Here is a 21239-nt window from a genome sequence, read left to right on the forward strand (position 1 = left end):
AGCGATGACGCTGACACCAGACGGCGACACTGTTTTTCCATAACCTCCTCAGCACAGCCATTTACTTACTCTAATGCTCTAGACTGAATCCAATAAAGTAATTGTAAAAGTCATAGTCCTGGAATTTATCTCAGATTATCATTTCAGATTTTAACACTGGCTTCTGTTGTTTCTGGCAAGTGTCCTAATTGCAAGATGTAACCAATTGCATGAGTAACTGCTTTATGCTCGCCTGTTGTAAATCACTTGCTGTATTTGAAGTTTTCTTACTAATACATTTTACACTTGCTAGTTGGTTTTCAGCCAGTCTCCAGCCCTTGCCTGCACATCATGTCCCCTGCCTGGGTGTGAAAGTATGTGCAGGATGCTAAAAAATTAGTCCTGAAATATGCATGACCCTGACAGCTGCACTAAATAAATTGGGAATTACCAGAGAAGTGTCATAGATTATTGATGGAATGCGGAAGGAATTACTAAGCACAGCTCAAATATTAGTAAAGTGATGAGGAAACAATAGCTCACTGATGGAAACAACCGCTGAGATGAACCATATAGATATGGAGAAACAGAGGTAGCTGGAAGAAAGCCTTCTGATGATGTGATCTGATATAACACTGACTTATGAGATATGCTTTCTCCTTTCCCCTCTTACTTCACATCTTTTAAAGACTATCCAAATTCACAGTGTCACCTACAAAATGTTTGTCACAGTGCAAGGTCTCTCACAATGCAACTGGAGAAAAGCAGATTGTTATCACAGAGTTGACTTTTCAGGAGAGGAATGTATTCAGTGTCTTTAACAAAATGCATCTGAGAGATGGAAAAATGCAAAACCGTGTGTTACCTGAACATACCTGATCATACAGGAATGAAAACAAAAGGGAGCATCCAGTTCCCTGAGCTGGATGCGATAAAGCACCTGCGCATAGGCTGAGGGAGTGTTGCCCTCCCTGAACATCACTCAGCATGGTCCATCCAGAATAATGACACAGCATGCTCAAAGGACAATCTGATTTAAAATTTTTTTTCATTTCTAGGGAGCAATAACAAACACACAGAGAGCAAAGCAGATCACGTCATATGTAACATTTTTTTTAAAACAGTTTGCTCTTTGGACTTCTGCTTTGGTTAGTAGAAAAACATTTATTGACATTTTTGTCCAAGGCTACAGCATGTTTTCATAAGTAAACTAGGGGAGAAGAGCTGAAAGTACTACATTAAATATATCACTGTACAAGCAATTCATCATCAGCTTGCAAGGTCATACCTAGCTTTGGCTGTAAGGATCTGGTCTGGGTCCAGTATTAGTCAGGACTTTGATCAGCAATATTGTATTAAAGAGCAAAATACAGTCTAACAAAATTTCTGGATGACAGAGTGTGTACTCCTACTACTGGCTCTGAAAGTGTGTTAGGCACGGGGAAAATACTGAGTAAAGGGTTCCTTTTCCTTCGCAGGATATGGCTACACCCTCATCCAGCACCCACAAGTGCATCCTCAATAATCCAGGAGTGAATAAATATCCTGGTAACACTCTGATTTGGAAACTCTTTTTTTCATACGTTGAATAGAACATGGAAAAATACAGCTTGGTTCCCATCCTCATTTGTAGCCCCAGGCTAAGTCAGTGAGATACAGCCATTCCGTCTAGAGTAAAGTTAATCTAACCTCTCTTTGTCAGGGCTGCAGCATCCATGGTGATCTTCCTCTAATGCAACCCAGGGGACAGCTGTTCTTATGAAATCTGGTTTTTTTTTATATTCACAAGTCAGCAGACTTCTGAATCATTCTTTACCAAATTTCTCCACTTGATATTCATAATTAGCTTGTCCTGTGCAGCTCTACCCATATTAAACAAAGTTTGATTGCAAAATTTCTCAGTTACTGTTCAGTTTATTTTCTCCACAGACAGCTGAAAAATCTGTCCTGAGGCCACAGTGCCTTTCCTAAGAACACCAACACTTTGGAATCTCTGTCCTGACTCAGTCAGGTTGTAATATATTTCCTGAATTAGACAGAATTCCCTGTAGAAACTCTACTTAATACTTTTGGTAGTTTTATTGTAAATCTCAAAAAAATTAAATATACTAATATTGAGCACTATAACCATAGTTTTCTGAGGTAGCCTGTACATTTTCTTTAAATGACCTCCAAATTTTTGGAAGTGCTGAGAAACTAATATAAAGAGAGATTTAGTTTTCCAGCATCCACAGTTGTGTGCACATTTGTCTATATATGTGTATGTATAGTCTATGAATACATACTCTACTAACTTCAGACGGCTACAGATACCTGTCTACACTTTATCCACACCAAAGGGTTGTACAGTTTGCCTTGGAAATACATATTGCAAAGGGATTCGGGTAGAGAGTCCATAAAATTGCTCTTGATGCAGAAAGTACATAGACTCTTACTCATTTGAATAACCAGCAGATTCCATTCTTCAGGTAACTCTTCCCCGCCTCCCCTTTAGCAAGAGCATGTTTGTGGTGAGATATTAATCATTTCCTGCAGCACTGTGTATATAAAAGGAGCCCAAGGCAGAGCCACACACAGTTCACCCAGCTGAGGAGCAGAGCTGACTCTCAAAATGCTGGTCCAGGTTGTGGCTCTGCTGGGTCTGGGGGTGCTGGGCAGCTCAGCAGCACTGCAGGAGGAGCGCTCCAGGACTTTGGTGGGATTGATCATTCAAGAACTTCTCCAAGATATGAAGACACTAAATTTAAATTCAGTAAGTTGCTTAATTTTGAACAACTTTCCCCTAGCTGCCCTTCTATTCCAGTTTCTATTCTGAAGTTACTAACTTAATTTTCTCTTGAGCAGGTTCCCAGCCTTGTAACTGTGAACGTTACGGTAAGAAACCACATGCTTCTATTTAAAATTATTATCTAAAATCCCCACATTTCTTTCCCACTTCAGAATTCTAATAGCAGTAAGAGAACTTTACAGACCCAGGGAAATGAAAAGTTTTTGCAAGACCCTATAGAAAGCTGCTGCCAATGCTAAAATGCTTCAGTAGTTCTCTCAGTAGGCAAAGGTCTTAGATGTGCACCAGCATCTTCTTGGAAGCCTCACAGATTCACTCTGATCCCTTAGCTTTAGAACAGTCTGTTTAGTCCATATCCTATACAGACCCATTCATTTCACTGACCTGTATTTTCCTGAAATCCAGCGGAAAAATTAGCTTTTTATGGAGGACACAAGGAGTACCAGTGAGAAATAGCAGCCCAACTCCATCATTAAAAGTGAACAGAAGACAAATGGCATCAGTCCCTCTTAGGTTCAGGGAGTAAAGTTGAAAATTCACACCAGCAGCAATAATTGCTTTTATTTCATTAAAACAATTCTGATCCAGTTTCAAGAGAGACACAATAGCAAGACATGAAGCCTTAATGCAGGATTGGCTCTCCTTTCCCTCAAGGAACAAACGTCTCCAGAATTGAAGACATCCAAATTTTATATGTCCAGTTTCTTGTGGCACCTGCAACTTACTTAAGGCAGTTAGGAGGTTTTGGACCCTGGCATGTTCTTAAATGAAAATTATAGATTGTATTATGATTTTCTAAATTTGGTGTTCAGTAAATGGCTGAATACAGAATCAGGGCTACTGTTGAAAACACAGCTCTTAATTCCTGTAGGTTATTATTTTTCATGGGTATTTAAATTCCTGGGATATGATGTTTTATGTGCTACCAATCATTACTGTTGAAATAACTGTTGAAATAACTCATCCTTATCCCTGTAGGTGGAGAGATGCATGTATAGCCACCTGAAAACCTTTGCTAGCACCTTGACAGCTCTTGACACTTACAGCAAAGTCATCGCCAGAAAACTTACCAGACTTAACACCTACAAAAACATCCTCCCCGAAGTAAGTTTGGCATGTGGTACTTAATAGCAAAATAATCAGCAAAGACTATTCAATAATGGGGCATGGCAGCTGGGATGGCACTGAGCTGGCTGCAGTGGACACTAGAGATCTCTTCTGAAAATGATATGATTAAGAAGGGTGTAAATATATCCACTTTCTTCCTTGGATCACACTCTGACATCTTTTCCTGTGGTAATCCCAATTGCAAGGAAGATAATAATATGAAAAAACCCTCAAATGTGAGTGGAAGCTGGGACAGCATTGGGGCTCAGGGCACTTGTGAATGATGCCAGGTGATGAGTTGTCTGTCACCCACACATCATCACCCTGCCTTGGAGCCTCCAGAGGCAGCTCACCCAGCTTTCCAAAACATGCCGTGGGCTATTACAGCCCACTTGTCAGTTGAGGTATCAAATACCAGAGACTTAAATGTGACATCCAAGTTACGTGGCTGAATTATGTCGTCTTTTTTTTTTAAAAGGATCTCGATAAGGAATGTAAGACCGCACAAGTAACATGGGATGACTTCCTGGACACGCTAGACAAGTTCTTGAGATTGCTCTCTGAGAAAATTCAAAATGCCTAAATAGAGCAACTAGTCCAAATCTGAGAAGAAAAGGAGAACCTGAACTCTACTGCAACCAAACTGTGACTCAATTAACTTATCCTCAGGAATATGGCCATAGAATATTTATATAGAGAGAGATATGTTGTATATATATATATATAAAAAGTGATATAACAGCAGTCATGTTCACTATAATGATTGAAACATGCTGAATTTTTAAATGACTAGCACTTTATTTAAATATTTTAGATCATTTTAATATTTTAATTTTTGTCTTTTTTATAGTGAAAGAGGAATTTTTATTATTTATTTATTTATTTATGGAGACTTTGAGATATTTATTGTGATGCTGCTGTGTTTAAGTATTTGGTTTAGGAAACTGCTGTGTGATGGTGTGTGAGGAGCTCTGGGGATCTGCTTCGGGATTTGCTGCCACAATATTTCTCTCACACTATCCCAAGCCACAGTCCCAGGGCTCTCAGAGCTGGGTCAAAGACAGTCTGTGGGACAGGGACAAGGCCATCGGTGCCACCCAGGCCCTTCACTTCCCTTTGGCTCCTGAACCAGCTCCAGGACTGGAGAAGATTGACTTCAGTTGTACACTCCCACCTCCCCTCCCTCCCTGAGCATTCAGATCCAGGGGGTAACTTCAACCACTACATGTTTTACTGTTGGTGAAGCAGAGCCATGTCACCCAAATCCAGCCAAACTGGGTAACACAAAAGCAAAGAGGTCTTGTTTGTTTTTCCTCCAAGTTTACTCAGCTGATATGAGGTGTTTCCCTCATCTTGTGTGAGCTGAATTCTACTGAACTGAATCAGACAATACTTGTTTTCCAAACTGTTTAAGTAGCCATAGCTATGGCAGGTACTCACAAAGTTCATACCCATGTAAAGCTATCAGTTAAGATTCTGAAAGTTAATGTTTAATAAAAGAGTATTGAAGGGGAATGTTCCTGCAAGGACTGGTTTTAAGGAGTCCTGTCATGTGCTGCCTATACTTACATATCTGTTACTGAATGTTTGCAACCTTCTGTTAATGTAAATACACCTTTACAAAAATAAGCAAAATTTTCCTGCATAATTAAGAGTCCTTTATTTGTGAAGGGTGAGTGGTTTCAGTGCTGTTCAGGGGAGCTGTTTGATTTCCAAGTGGGATGGATACAACAGGTGCTGCCAGCAACAGGGGAGATGCTCCTGGTCAGGGTGAGCACCCCACATCTGCCCTCACCTATCCCATCACCTTCCCAAGGCCTGGAGTCACCTGCTGCAGCCTGGCCTTGGACTCAGCTTTACTGAGTCATGTTGTGCTTAAGCTTTTAAGAAGACATGTCCTCTTGTCCGATGGGGTGACTCACTCCTGGCTGCACCATGTCCCTGCCACATCTGCAGTGCTGCAAAAGCAGAAGAGCTTTCACTTGGCACAGCTGAGAATCATCCCCTTGCCTTCAGTGGTGTGGGGAGCTCCCAGCCCTGAAAAATTGAGAAGCATCCATGTTCACTGAGAGGATGGGGATGGAGAGACTGCCCAGCTGAAGCAGGAATGAACACCCAAAGAGCCAGAGACATACAGTCACCATGGCAAGGGCCCATGGAGACAGAGAATGCCTCGCAGAAACCTCCAAAAATGTGGGTTTTCCCTGCTGACAGCATGGTGGCCCTGGACAGGGCTTGCTACAACAGGGGTTGGCTCCTACACACATCCCATCCCTTCCACGGTGCAGAGCACATCCCATTTTTCAGATACAGACTTCCAATGGTAGAAACAAAAGCAGGTGCTTTGCATTCAAACAGCATCTCCCCATGCAAATACTGTATGTGGCAGAGCCCAGTCAGGCTGGACAGAGACTTCATCTCCTGACACAGGGCCAGTAGCCTCAAAAACATCCACAGTGGGGACACAGCTGCCAGCCCTGGATGGGGACAAGTGCCCTGACTGTCCTCAGGTACCACAAACTGCCCAGGCTCCACAGGCAAGGTCATTGTGCATTGTTTTATATTGAAGTCTTGTAAGAACTGGGGAACATGGAAATCAAACCTAACCCTGAACCTGTTTACTAAGATCAGAGAAAGAGTGAATATCTAGCCAAACTCCCTCAAGATAGACAGTCAGGAAAATCTCTGCTCCTGAGCTCCATCTTGTTCAGTGCTGTAATAGTTCAAGGAATAATAAGAACCACACTGAAGAGGTGAAGAAACCTGCCATTGAATTTCGAAGTTTTCATTAGCAATGAGGTGTTTAATATTTCAGATACATTATTTCAATATTTAAATGTTTTACACTAAATTTTAAATTCACCCTTCAGATAAATGGGAAGTCTCAGAATCACACGTATATGGAAAGGAGAAGAATATCAGGATTTTAAGGAGAAAACATTAATCAGGCTCAACATTCTTGGCACAGCAGTCCAGGAAACTCTGACACATAGGAGGGAAAAGTGAAGCATTAAAAAACTCCAAGTCAACACTGGACTTGCCATAGGAAAATGCAGACGGAGCTGTTGCCTGGGGCAGCAGACTGCCAGGGAAAGCACCGGTGTGGCAGGACAGCTCTGGGGCCTTGCAGGATGCAGAAAGCTGGATGCAGGCAGTGGGATGCAGGGAGCAGGGTCCCAGGTCCAGCTGGAGCCTCCCAGCCCTGATGCCAGTAGCACCCTGTAAAGCTCTCAAACACAGCACAGCCCTTCCTCTTCACCACCCTGCCCTGGCAAGGGCAAAGCTCATGTGGCTGGGGCTTCCAAGGGCCCTGCTGTCATCTGTGATCCCACATGGGCTCTGAAATAACCTGATACCATTAAGCCAAGCAGAAACTGTTGTGCAAACAGCAGTGAAGGGAATGCCTGGTTTCTGCAGGCAGGACAGTCTTATCACCAGCATGACAGCATCAGTGTGCTGAGCACAGCTGCCTGAGCATGATAACCCTGACGGCTTCATCAGAGGTCTAACAACCTTGATAAGCATCTTGCATCGTCATAATACAACAAAACACACCTGTCTTGATGTCTCAGTCAAGCTGTGACTGACTTCTGAGAGATGCTGCAGATTTGTTTGTATTGGAAGTAGATTTTTCATTAAAAAATGATTGTTGCATTTCTTACACCAAGGCAGGAAAAGCAGCTCTGTGAGCCTCAGCGGGGGACAAGATGTGTGAGCTGGTGGCACAGTGGGGGAAGGGGTGCTTCACAGAGCCATGTGCTACTTTTAGAAGTTGTAGGTGTGAGTTATATTTAGTATTCCCCATTTGATAAGCAAGAAATTATTCATGATAAAACCCATCTCCCCAACACAATGGCAGCAGAGCAGACCCCCTCCAGTTTGCCCAACTCCTTTGGAGTGCATACCACATGCCTAGACCTGCCTGTGTTTATGAGATCCATGATGAGCTCTCCAAGGGTGGAAGAAGCCCATCCACCCTGTGTAGGACGAGCCACAGTCTTCCGGACGCTCTCCAAATATTTAATGGTGGCAGCTGTCCTGTGCTACCACAACAAGCAGGTCTAGGGAAAGTTTTGCCAAGAGACATTGGGCAATGGGAGCATGTGAGACACACAACACACAGGCACCAGCTTCACAAGGCCACATTTTTCAGCTTGGGCCAGGGGTGTCTCTCCTAGAGTCCCACTTTCCAGGCTTTAGATGGTGCTGGAATACCTGCAGAGGGGAATGTGGCAGGGCAGCCACGATGGAGGTAGCTGTGCCCCAGCCTGCAGGCAAGCTCCCTCCCAGAGGATCCCCTTCATTTATGCCAGGGTAGAACTGAGAGAAAGCAGCTTGGACATGGAAATGCTGTTCCCATGCTCCATCCTTCCCCTCTTGTCCCAGCACCACTTCTCTTGCCATCATTTCTTAGCACTAAGGATGAGAGAAATGGAGATCAGCTATGGCATTGCTCCCCTGGTCAGCTGTGTACAGAGGATGGTGATGCCATCACAACCAGATGAATGAAGCCTCAGCTCCATCAAAGAGCAATCAGCAGCCAGACCTGGGCTAGTACTCTACAAGGGTAATTCCCCTGTTTCTTTTTTTGAAACATTTGATTAGTCGTTTTCTGTCGATATTTTACTTCCTTTTTCATCTGTTGTTCTTATTAGTCACTTGTCAGGATTCACAAACCTTCTGTTTTCTGCAGAACATGACCCCACAGGCTTTGGAAAACCTCTCTTTTATTATTTTATTTCCTCATTCATACATGGTGTCTTTGAAACCAAAAAATTAAGTGTCCCTTTCTGGCCACCACCTCTCTGGAGCCAAATTTCATCAGGTCAGTGGGTGAGGCTTGAAAACACCCATTACAGACTTCTTGGATTGATCATCTGTGTTTCTCTCAGACTCACTTGATTTCAGACAAGTGACTGAGAATGCAATGAATCATCATTAAATACGTAGTTGTCCTTCCTGCCAAGGGCACTGCAGATGGGTGACAGGCTCCAGCTTAAAGATGCAAGAGTTGCAAGGTGGTGGCTGCTCTCAGAGTCCCCATAAGGTCCTGAGGGAGCTTGAATGGGTATTACACCATAAACTCAAGTCTAGAGATGTCTTGCAATTTCTCCCTATGGGTGGGAAGATATAAGAAGCTGTAGATACAATTTCTTTCAAAAAATGAGAAGACTATTCTATTTTCTCTGGAAGGTGAAGTGTGCATGTGATAATGTTTGTTGTCCTGTGAGCACCAACCTGACTCACTGGGGCTGGAGAGGCACCAAGGCTGCCTGTGAAATCTTTTCTAATCAAACCAGCATCTCACTTCTTAGAATTTAACACTGAAATCCACAACTTATCTCTAATTTTGCCTGAAAGGTAGAGAATTTGTTGTGCATCTCCAGGACATCTCTCTGAGCAAGCAGGGAGGTTTTCCTTGATTTTCCAAAGTTGTGTAGTTACAAAAAATTCTACCTATGAGTCCTAACAGGTTAAAGGAGACAGGATAAGCCCTGCTGACCCCCATCAGCTAGGGAGACCTTGGCAGAGCCTCAGCAGACTAAGGGATTACAGCAGAGGACAGGGGTCCAGGAGGTTGAGATGTGCAGAATGAGTCGGCTTTGGATTAATTTCTGACTTCACGCGTCAGTACAATTCCCCCACCGGGTCCTGCAAGGGAAGGACAGGCCTCTGTGACTCACAGGCACTTTTGTTGAGTAGCTGCAGAGGAAGTCATACAAACATGGGGAATACCTTCTGATCAAATAAAAAATCTTTCTCTCTCCATAGCCTTTTTCAAAACATGTAGCCTCTGTTCTCCAATTAGCCTGACTTGGCCTCATGCTCCAAGGGCCACTTGCCAAGGATGACAGCTCACTGGCCAGACAGCTGGCCACAGACCAGGGACACAGCCAGAGCATGAAACACAAAAGGAATGTCCTTGGGCTGGGGAGCAGAGCTGCACATCTGCTGTAGATGCCCCAACCAAGCACAGTCACCAGCGACAATGATCTCAGTTTCTGCTGCTTCTGAACAGCGTTTAAAATCACTCTGCATGGCAGGGAGAGGCATGGCTTCCTCCTTTCTGCAGAGGCAAACCACAGAGATAGAACATCCCTTAACTCCTTCCAGTACTGAGGAACACAGTGTCAATCCTATGGTGCAAAGGACATTGTAAATCATTTCAGCCTCCCTGTTCAAGATTAATTCAAGTGGAAGGGCTAAGGAGGGGAAGAGGGCGCCCATCAAGACTGAGGAGCCTGATGGTTTGGTCTGCTCAGAGGTGTGCAAGTGCAGCTGCCAGCTAGAAGTGTGACAGGGGCAAACATCTGGGAGAAATCAAAACACTTCAAGGTTGTGCAAGAATGCACAGAGATGGACTTGGCATGTGTATGACAGGGATTTTCAGAGAAGTGAAAGGAGGTACTGATCAATCTTTTCACAGAAGAATGACAGCAAGAAGATAGCTTTGAGACGGAGTGTCACAAATTAGTAAAACTACTGTCAAAACTCTTTGCTTTCTCCCTGATAGGACAGGAAGCTTCACAAGAGCTTGTGTCACCCTTCAGCTGGCTGAACTTCCACTTCAGTAAGCTACATGGGTGTGATAATTTTATAATGATCATTTATGGGGTAATGAACCTGAAGTTGTCCAAATCCTTCACAGGGGAAGAATGGTCTCTGTACCATTGCTGAGACTTCTCACCAGGATTTCTACTTTAGTTATGTAGAGCCCAGCTCACAAAACTGAAGCTCACCATCTCTCCAGGTTTAGAAAAGTGAACAATTCTGTTAGTTTTCAGTTAATTTTCTATTGTCTTTTCTGTTTTTCAGTTGATTTTATATTAAGCTTTTGGTTAATTCCTAATGGGCTGGGCCATTTTCTGTTCATTGATTTAATTCCGTGTCTGACAAGGATATGGGTATTTCATGTGGCTCTGCTTAGGAGTGAAAGCACATCAGTGATTTACATCTCATCAGTGCTAATCCTTGTAGGATTTTTTGGTGGAGGTGGAGTTGGATGGGGGCATGATGCTGCATGAGCCCTGGCTGGAAATTCCCTGCAGCCCTCTCAGATTCCTACAGCAGTTATCCCCTCAATACATAACAGGAAAGAAAGGTCAATGCTGATCCAACCATGAGGGGAGAATGGTGGTCACAGCAGTTTCACCTCTGAGTGAATATTTGCAAAAGAGTTGGTGTGTGTGAGATCAACTGATGAATGTGCGTACACGAGTAGACCGCAAGTTCCATCTTCCTTTCTGGTTTTATCACCTCTTTTTTTTCCACCCTGGCTGCAATCTAAGAATGTATTTGCATGTCATTAGTGGCTTTAAAAAGAATAAAGAGAAAAAGGTGGAGTCCCAACTTCACAGTTCGTTTTTTTCCAGCAGTAAAAGTCCATCCTGCCCACACCTTTCCCTTCTGCCCTCTCTGCAGGAACTCTCATTTCTTTAGATATTTTGGAGATAAAAGCAAAATCCCCAGTGCTCACTGACAGGTTTAGCTGCAGCCTTAGCTCCTACTGCTTTTTCCGAGGGAAGAAATTCCTTGCACTTTGAACCTGGCTACAATTTGTGGTACCAGCAGGTACAGCCATCCATGCAGGGTAAGGTTAGATGGGGCTCTGGCCAACCTGGTCTAGTGGTCATTGCAAGGGGTTGGAACAAATTCACCTTTAAAGATCCCTTCCAACCCAACCCATTCTATGGTTCTATGATTCAATACATACAACCCATTCCTTCCCTTTAAACCATGCTGTAATCTGTTTTATCTCCATGGCCACAGCAGTGCCAGGGACACGCAAAGTCCTGAACCACCCACAGATGGGGGCAAACACCTGAGTCTCAGGTGCAATTCTGCTTCCAGAGGTGTGCAATGCACAGGGTCACTGGAATGGTCCACACTACTCACAAACTCATTAAAATAAAAATAATCACGGGATTTTTTTTAACAGAGGCCACGTGTGCACCACAGAGACCGGTATTCACCACTGCCTGAACTGACGCAAATCCCTTGATAGCACGAGGCAGAGACAGCATTCCAATGGATGCTGCCCTACTAAGGTAACACACAGCGAGTTAACCTCAATTCTGGAATAAAGCCAATCTTCTGACTACAGGGAAATATCGGGAATATCAGTGTGACTCCAACAAGGCAAGAAAACTACCCCAGTTCCCACACCAGCATATCCCGTGCATGCAGGAAAGGGAGCACAGTCTGCTCCACACCTGGCTGTTGCTTTCAGGGTGGCTCATCCAGCAAAGGCTCCTGAAGGCTGAGCTGTGGAGAATGGCAGGGGAGATGCCTCACTCACCAAACAATTAGCAAAATGACTGAAAACAAAAAACTGAACAAGGTGGCTTCTCAGGGGAGAGAAGTGCCTGGCAGCATCTCCAAAACCTGGTTTGAAGCTAACACGACAGTGCCTTTTGATTTAATTAATATCACGCAAGGAAACCAATGAAGTTATGTGTTCTGTGAAACATCAGCTCAGGGACTAGTAGTAAAATGCCATGAGTGTGGAAAAGGCAGCATTTGGGCTCTCATCAGCTTGGATGGCACATCTGTGTGTGTGGGTCACCTGCCCTTGCCTCAGGGGAGAAGCACAAACAAAGCAGTCTCTCTAGCTATGTACCACTTGAGTTTTTTTAAGGGAAAAAAAACCTAAGTCACATTAAAGAATGTCAGTTACATAATAAAACTCCTGTAGGATGGAAATAACATAATTTAAATTACAGAAAAAACATGTAAACGTAATATTCTGAGGTTTTGGATAGTAATGACCTGATGTCCTGCAGGTGTAATCCTGGCATGTTGTTCATTCCTCTTAGGGTGACTGCAGAGGAACTGTGCAGCAGGGTCAAAGGCAGCCCTGATGAGGGACTAGGGGACAGGAGAGGGCTCAGCACACCCAGGACCCACTGTGGCCACCCCAGAGCCCACCTGCAGTTTGAGGAGCAATTCTGTCAGTGTCTTTATCAATCATCAGTGCTATGCACCCCATCAGCCAAGCTTCCTGCAGATGAAGTAAAATGAGATACCAGCCAAATGGTTTAAACCTCCTCAGGAGAGCACAGAAACTGGATAATTGCTCCTTAGAAAGAGCAGAGGAGCTGCTTTTCTGTCCCCCCAAGATACTAAGCTACCCCAGCAGTCCATGGCTGGTCCCTCTCCCCAGCACAGGCTCACATGGTGTCAGGAGGAGTCTTGAAATTGTCATTTATGTCTGAGCATGGTACCATTGAGTAATTCATGGGGTTCTAATGACAAGCACACAGAACAAGGGCAGAGAACTAATTAGTAAAGGTGAGTGTATTATTTAATGTAATTGCAATATTAAGTAGGGCAAATATGGATGTAAGGACCCAAGAGACATTTAGTTACTTTGCATCAATCTTTAGACAATATCAGTTCATAAAAATGCTTTAGCATTTACAATCAGAATGGCTCAAATATCCAAGTTACGTAGCTCCCACTGAACTTTTGGGGGAGTCCTTATTTTAGAAACATGTAGTTTCCTCAATCAGATAAGAAACTAACAGCTTCCATTCTACAGGTGACTACTCGCCTTCAGTTTAGGCATTTTTGTGGTGAGGCATTAATCACTTCCTTGCACCAGAGCACATATAAGAGGCAGCCACGAGGCAGATTAGCCAGCCCAAAGAGGGGAGCACAGCCCCTTTGCCACAATGCTATGCCTGCTCGGGGTTATGTTGTCAGTGCTGTGCCTGGTGTCCCCTGCATCATGCGCCACAGGCACAGCTTGCCCTGCCAACGCTCTCTTCAAGGAAACCATCGAAGTCCTTCAGAACCTAAGCTCTAAGGTTGGTGCCTTTTCTCTGTGCCCTGTGTCTGACTTTCTGTGTTAGCAGGGAACCTACTAATCTGATTTTTACCAATCTCTTTCAGGGCAGCAGCAAAATTGAGCCTCTGGTAAGATCCCTTTGTGGTTCACTTTCTAATGCTGTGGGCTCATGGGGTGGCTAGCTGCTTTTTGAGAGGAAGGGGGAAAGCAGATGTTGTTATAGCCCATTCAGGATGCTCTTGCGCTCTTAAGTCAGGTCTTAGATGGCAGCCGAGTCACCCTTTGGGCTTTTTGGGAGTACCATGGTGGGGTTATGTGTGCTGAGGGATCATGTGCAGGGCTCTGCTCCCTTCAGAGTTATCAAAGATCTCCCTGAAACACCAGTGCTCAGGGTTCTGCCTTCAGTATAGCGGTGCAGAACAGCTGGCTCCCAGACAGCACTGGTTATCTCTCTTTTCACAGGCAGATAATCAGAACTGACTGTCTTCCAGAGTCAGATGGAGACAGGTACATTACTGCCATTGGAAAGTGGGGAACAGGCTGTTTCCCTGCCTTTTTGGGAAAGAAACACCCATGTTGTTAGAGACCAATGCCAGCAGTGGCATCGGCAGCGCGTTTCCTGGGGAAGCTCAGGAGAGGCAAAGCCCAGGTAGAAGTGCTGGAGGTTAAAGATTCTCCTAAGAATCACTGCCTTCCCATGCCTGAGTGAACTAAGGAGGCAATAAAAAAAACAAATGGTGCCCAGTCCTGCCTAGTTCCACCTCTACAGACGCACTCTGTAACTTTTGAAGGTGATGTCAGCCTTCAGCAGAGGGAAAGCACTGGTTTGCACAGTTGCTTCTCTACTCTACAGATTATTATATAATTTTATAATAATTATTATATAATTTTGGCCTCAAATCACTGTGCAAGATTATTTCTTGTAGCAGGCATTTTGATTGCATTAATGTGATGAAATCTGTGCCAGGAATACTGTACAGAAAAGACAAAATTGCTAAACTTTGTTATTCCAGAACAACACGATGGAGGCGGGAGGGAATGCAGCCATCTATCTGGAAGGATTTATTGAAGCCCTAAATAACAGCAAAGAGAGTGTGGAGCAGAAACGCATAGTTCTGAACTTGCAGAAAATCCAGTCTTATGGAGAGTCATGCACTGGGTGGACGGTATGTTTGGGCTGATTCCCTGCTCACTGTTTCCTGCTGCTTTAGAGGACCACAAAAGATTCTGTGGTTTTTTTCTGGTTGCACTGAGAACAAGTGTCTGACCAAAGTACCCACTGCCTCCTGGTTGTGTGGTAATGGGAGCAGCTTCCAGCCAGCAGCTGGCACTTGGCCATGGCCCCAGTGCCTCCTCTGCTCTGGTCACCTCTTCCCATTGTCTCCTGGCTAAGACAAAGCCCATCACCCAGTGGAGGTGCCCTGGTGCAGGTGGGGACTGGAGCCCTGGCTGAGAAACAGCTGCACAAGGTGCAACTTGTAACACATTCCTCAGCCATTCAAACCCCAATATCTTCATGAGAGCCTTCATGGTCTTAAAATTAATTATTAAGAAAAAAAAAAAAGTCAGAAAAAAAAGTCAGGGAACAGAATGTAACTTACATGTCCTGATTCTTTTCACTCCTCTCCTTTCAGTCTGCCCTCAAGGAACATCACTGGAAGGCAGTGGAAGAGTATGATTTTTTCAATAATTTGGAATATTTATTAAGGTTCCTGGGTCACAATGCCCTTCCAGAGGAAAGAAACTAAGCTTCAAAGGAGTTTGGTTTACCTGTCTAGATTGCCAGAAGACCTGAGCCTAGCATATCCGCCTCCAAGCAACGCTATTGGGAGCTGTTATTTATTCGGATCTCTATTATTACTTATTTATTCTATTTATTTAGAGAAACTTCAAATTATTTATTTTTACAATGAAGAAATGCAATAGTTATTTGCTTTAGAAGACTGCTGTGTAATGGTGTGTGAAGAGCTGCTCTGGGGATCCAGTTTGGGGGTTGTTATTACACTATTTCTCTTACATGCTATTCCAAGCCACAGTCCCAGGGCTCAGCTTTGCATCACCCAAGTGGTCTCAGAGGCAGGACAGAGCCAGCCTGTGGGACAGAGGAATCCATGTCACTCAGCACCTCCACCTCCCCTCTAGGAGGCTGAGGCACTTGCAGGGGACAATCTTATAAAAGGATGCACCTCTTCAAATTATACCTAAATACTTCTCTTAACTGAAGATTCTTATTATGCCACAAATGCAGTGACAATCACTTTAAAATGTTAAAATGTGCAGTACAAATTGTGTAAGTATGACTGTTCTCATTACAGCTGTGTGCTGCTGGCACAGGACTTGTACACTTTTTATGGTTAAGTATTTGGGAAACTTGTATGCAGAATGCTATGAAATGTACCCAAACTCTTAACAGAATCTGTGCAAAATAAATTTTCTGCACAAAGATAGAACTGGCAGTTCTTCTTTTGTGGCACATGTAACACAAGCACACAGACAATTTATATATAAAAGTATATTGAATTATATATTATATATATAACATACATAATATGAGATATATGTTTTAGATATAAAATATCTAGATTGCATAATATTTGATATATTATCTATAGAATAAATTTTCTAATATAAACATAAATATATATTTATGGTGATGTAAGCAACATTCTATCTAAAGATAATTTAGATTGATTGAATCAATGTCTCCTACCAGTGAGGTCTGGACAGTGTCAGCAGGGTATTATATTCAGAAATCTTTAAGTTTATTATAGATATAATACATAGCCTATTGTGAATGGCTGGAGATTGTGTAGAGGATCGCCATCCTTAGGTCCAGATACCACCTAATACCACTAGTGTTTTCAAATTTGGGTAGAAGTAGCACTGATTACTTCACAATGGAGATCTCCCTCCAGTATCTCCTCTTTTCCACCCAGTTGGATATTCTGATTTCAGGAAGATTTACCCATGCAGAAGAAAGCAAAATGAAGCCGAAAGGAAAAAAAAATCCTTTTTGGGGCTCTGATGGGGAAAATAACAGGGACCATCAGGGTTGTTAGACACACACCTTCCCCTCTGAGGGGATTCTCCTACCCAAATTTCACCTCCAAACCTAGCCCATCATATTTATGTACTTTTGCAGGCATCACTGAGTACGTGCAATGAATTTCCCTAAACCACATGATTCATGAAGAATCTAGCAGAGAGCAATGGCTGTGCAAGCCATGGTGTGCCTGTGAGATACCTTGAACACCACATTATCTGCAGGAAAAGGCAGGTTGAAGAGGTAGGGAGATTCATGCTGGAATCTGCAGCGATCCCTTAAGGCAACCCACATGTCTGAAAAATTAGCCAGTTTCTGTAACAACACCTGAAGAAGAGTTTATTCAGTGTGGGGGAAGAAAGAAACAGTAGTCACTGTATGAACAGGGAAAAAACCACAACCCAGCAGTAGGTTCAGTCCTCATCTCTCCACCACCCCAAAATAGTCAGGAATAAAACATTAACCAATACTTACAAAAATACAGAATGCAGAAAATATAGCTTTGACATTTTTAGTGGCTTTAGGTCAAAGCAGCTCACTCTGTGAGGGGATGAGAGGGTAGAAGGAAGCTGACCCTGGGTACATCAGTGCTTTGGGATGGAGCTTGTAATGCCTGTAAGGACAGGATTCACAAGGGACCCGAGGAAACATTCTAGTTCCATCACCCCCAGAGTGGCACACAGCCCACTGAAAAGCTGGTCTGAAAGGGTTGGTACTGACCTCCAGCTCAAAGGTTGAAAGCTCTGTGGGGAGCAGGACCACAATCCTACACACTGCAACCAAAGCTGCTCTCTCCTTTGGGACTGGGTGCAAGAGAGGAACAGTTACAACCTGCTGAGGAGGGAAGGGGCCACGATCCTGTGGGATGCAAGGGGAAAGCATTGAAAAAGTCTTCTTCCAAAGGAAGTTTTACATTTATTAGCAGAAATCTTCTGAGAGGGAGAAAAAGCAATAGGCCAGGACTACTGGGAAAAGCTGTGGACCATTGCTCATGGTGGGGAGGGAAGATTGAAAAATGGTGGGACACTGCAGCAGTCTGCCCTGAGAAGCTGGGGATGCCCCATCCCTGGAAGTGTCCAAGGCCAGGTTGATGGGGCTCGGAGCAACCTGGGATAGTGGAAGGTGTCCCTGTCCACGGCAGGAGACTGGGACTAGATCAGCTTTAAGGTCACTTCTGACTCAAACTATTCTGCGGTTCTATGATCCTACAATAATGTTTCCCTTAGAACAGGCTGGGGAACAGCAAATATGCATGCCCCCAGACACTGCCTTCCCAATCACCTGCTCAAATACAAATAAAATTGTTATCACTATTATTCATCTCCCCCAAGCGACCCCCCAGCCCTTAGGCTGGGGTAAGTCGCAGAGCACGCAACCCCTCCTTGCTGCATTTGCCGCAGGCACTCGGGCTGTGTCGAGGTTTGGCATACGTTTCTTCCCCAAAAGAGGGCCCCGAAGATGCGTGTGCAAGTGGCGGTGGCTGTTCTCTAGGTGGCAGCCCTGGCCCGTCCTCCGCCACAGCGCTGGCATCAGCCAGAGGAGACCGATAAAAAGAAGGGCTGCCTGTGAGCGACTCGCTCAGGTTTTTAATCATCTTTTCTCAGTATTACTCCAAAGAGCTCAGAGGTGTCACAGAAAGGTGAAGGAAGATTTCAGATGAGTTGTTTTCTGAACCAGCCTGAAAAATGGCTTGTGTGCCTCAGTTCCCCTGCAGTGCCCAAACCCACTGATAAGGCATCCCCTAGGTGTACAACTCTCAGGCTTTAATGTCAAATATTTTTCAGCACTTTGAGAGATTTGGTGTTCTGCTTGTTTATCCCAGCTCCTCAAAACTCCCTGTGCCAACATCCTTGAAAACTCTTCACCTGGTTAAAAACATGAGCAGTCCTGTTTAGAGTATTTTTGGTATAAAACATGTTTTTATAAAAATCTATAGATCAAAAGGGTTTAATAAAGCACAGCAGATTCTCACCTCTCATTACAGAAAGAGTTAAAAGCAAAACAACTCTGTCAGACCCCACAGTTTCTAAAAGAAGGCTGGCTTTGAGCAGGAGTCAGTGCAGGCATGAGGGCTCAGCACCAACATCCGGCCACTGCAGCATCACCAAAAGATGCATCCTGTGCACAGGGAGTTGCTCTCTGAGCATGAGCCTATTGATAACATCTTGCTACTTCTCTCCAGCAGCTTCAAAGCTATTTGACATTAAGTCACGGTACGTTTTCCAGGTGGGCGTGTATTAAAAGGAGTGACACTGTTCCAAAAAGTATCTGGTGCAAAAATATTCGATAAATGGGTTTAGAAGGTGTCAATATTTGCCTAATGGCTTAGGTGAACATACAACCCACATAGAGCTTTGTCCCTGGTGCGTCTGGTTATTAAATCCTTGTACACAGTAAGGTTGAACCTCTTGCACACAGCTTCCCCTGGGGCAAATGATCCAGACAGAAGTGGGAGAAGGTAAAGGAGACTGTCCTTTCCTGATTTCTCCCACCTCCAGAGATGAGGAGCAGAATGGGCTTCCTTGTGTTACCAAGAGATACTGAAACTCACATAGGAGAAAGTACAAAGGCAATTTAGTTGATTATTTACATGTTTTGCATCTTTTGGTGTGCCAGTTTAGCACATTTAAACTATCATCTTGGTAACTCATTTTAATCTACTCTACCTCAGGCTGTCAGTTGAAAAGAGATGCCCAAAGCTACTTGGTCTCACAACAGCCTGGCTGGGAAATGAGGGGGCCTGGACACCAACAGACCAAGAGCAGCTTGATACTAAGATTTTGCCCTTTGAGAGAATGATTCAAGCCTCTCATCAGAGAGCTGAACCAAAGCAGTGCTGGAAAGTGCAGCCGTGACAATTTCCCACCTGCTTTTTGCTACAAGAACCTTTCACAAAGCACTGGAAAATGTAAATAACTTCCCCAGTTTCCAAAAAGAGTAAATGAACAGTGAATAACATGGCCATGGTTAACATACAGACTTGTTTTTATAGTAGGGACAACCCTAAACATACTCAAAGAACTTAGAACATCATCCAGTCTCAGATATTCATATTAGTAGTAGTAGTAGTATTGTTGCTACTATTATTATTTAGAACACTATCCAGAAGTAAACATATCCCTGATTCAACACAAAATTTCCCTAATCGAATCTGGAAAAACCCATCTACCAACTCTGTGGTTTGTCAGACATTTTCTATGAAATTACATACCTAAAAATCAAATATAAGAGTAGAAACTGGGCTATATGGGAAATATTTAATAGAGACCCTAATACCAACTGGCCCAGGCTGATAGGGATAATGGCAAAGCTTGGTGCTCTAGCTGGGAGCTTGGCTCTTCCCTCACCCTTTCCAAAGAGCACCTGCCAAGCATGTTGTTTCTGGCACTGAACAAGGAGTGCTCTGCTAGAGCCAGGGCTGCTCCTGAGCACAGAACAAGGTGAGGCAGCCCAGGTGTCCCGGAGAAGGTTACGAAACCTCCCACTCCACTGCCAGGCATGGTTGTCACCAATGATGATGATTAGTGATTTCCCTTTCCTTGGTAGCCAGAAATAACTTCACACTCAGAGCTCCCTTGATGACACTTCTTTTATTAGCTGTAACATTAATTGCCACCTAGCATAGAACAAATTACCCTTTTTTGTCTTTAGAGATGCATTGCCTTCATATTTGGAAGAGAACTCCCTCATGTGTTCATTCTGAGCTGATTGTGCTGCGAGAGCCGCAGGTACTCTGAAAGCTGGGGGAGCCCTGGCTCCCCTCCTGTGGGATGCTGAGGTCCCACCCCAAAGCATCTCTGACACACCACCACACAATGTGGCACTGTCCTTGCAGCCCCTCTTGTCACTTACTAACATGTCCCCATGTAAAATCACCTCATTACCTTTGGGAAGTGTTACATAAGAGCCCAAGTATCATTAATGAAGAAGCAAACATTCCCCACCACATGAGAAGGAGAAGCTGCAGTTGCCAGCTGAGACTGCAGATTTGCACAGCACTGTCATACAAATTAATTATGCCAGGGTAAAATCCAGCTCTCACACTTACTAATTGTGGTGAACAAACGGCCTACTGTATTCTTTTCAGGTCAAAGAGAAGATACTTGCTCTAGAAACGTAGCCAGGTTTGCAAGGCTGCTATACATGTCTGTGCCCTCCCTGCTCACACATGCTCACCCAAGCCACACTGCAGGAATGTAGATGATTAATTAGATCCTATGGGCTCCATCTTTAGCTGATATTACCTCCAGAGGTGGTGAAATCTTTGAAGTGCAAAAATTCACAGCAATATAAGATGTAGTCTTATCTGAGGGGAAGCAAACCCCTTCATGGCTGCATTACTACAAGTTTCCTCAGGCATTTTCCTTCTAGGACAAAGGAGAATGGCTTCAAACTGACAGAGGGCAGGGTTAGATTGGATGTTAGGCAGGACTTCTTCCCTGTTAGGGTGCTGAAGCCCTGGCACAGGTTGCCCAGAGAAGCTGTGGATGCCCCATCCCTGGAAGTCTTCAAGTTCAGACTGGATGGGGCTC

The 21239-nt window shown here is 44.0% G+C and overlaps 1 protein-coding gene across 1 annotated transcript in view; it reads right to left on the reverse strand.

The window, feature by feature from the left end:
- The window catches only part of ACSL6 (acyl-CoA synthetase long chain family member 6), a 104081-nt gene that overhangs the window by 75681 nt on the left and 7161 nt on the right, over nt 1-21239 (reverse strand). The gene's annotated exons all lie outside the window — the stretch shown is intronic.

Source organism: Corvus kubaryi, unplaced genomic scaffold (assembly GCF_017639235.1).
Source record: "Corvus kubaryi isolate FWS band 111438036 unplaced genomic scaffold, C.kubaryi_AGA036_p1.0 split2-37374, whole genome shotgun sequence".
In the NCBI taxonomy this organism is placed as follows: domain Eukaryota; kingdom Metazoa; phylum Chordata; class Aves; order Passeriformes; family Corvidae; genus Corvus; species Corvus kubaryi.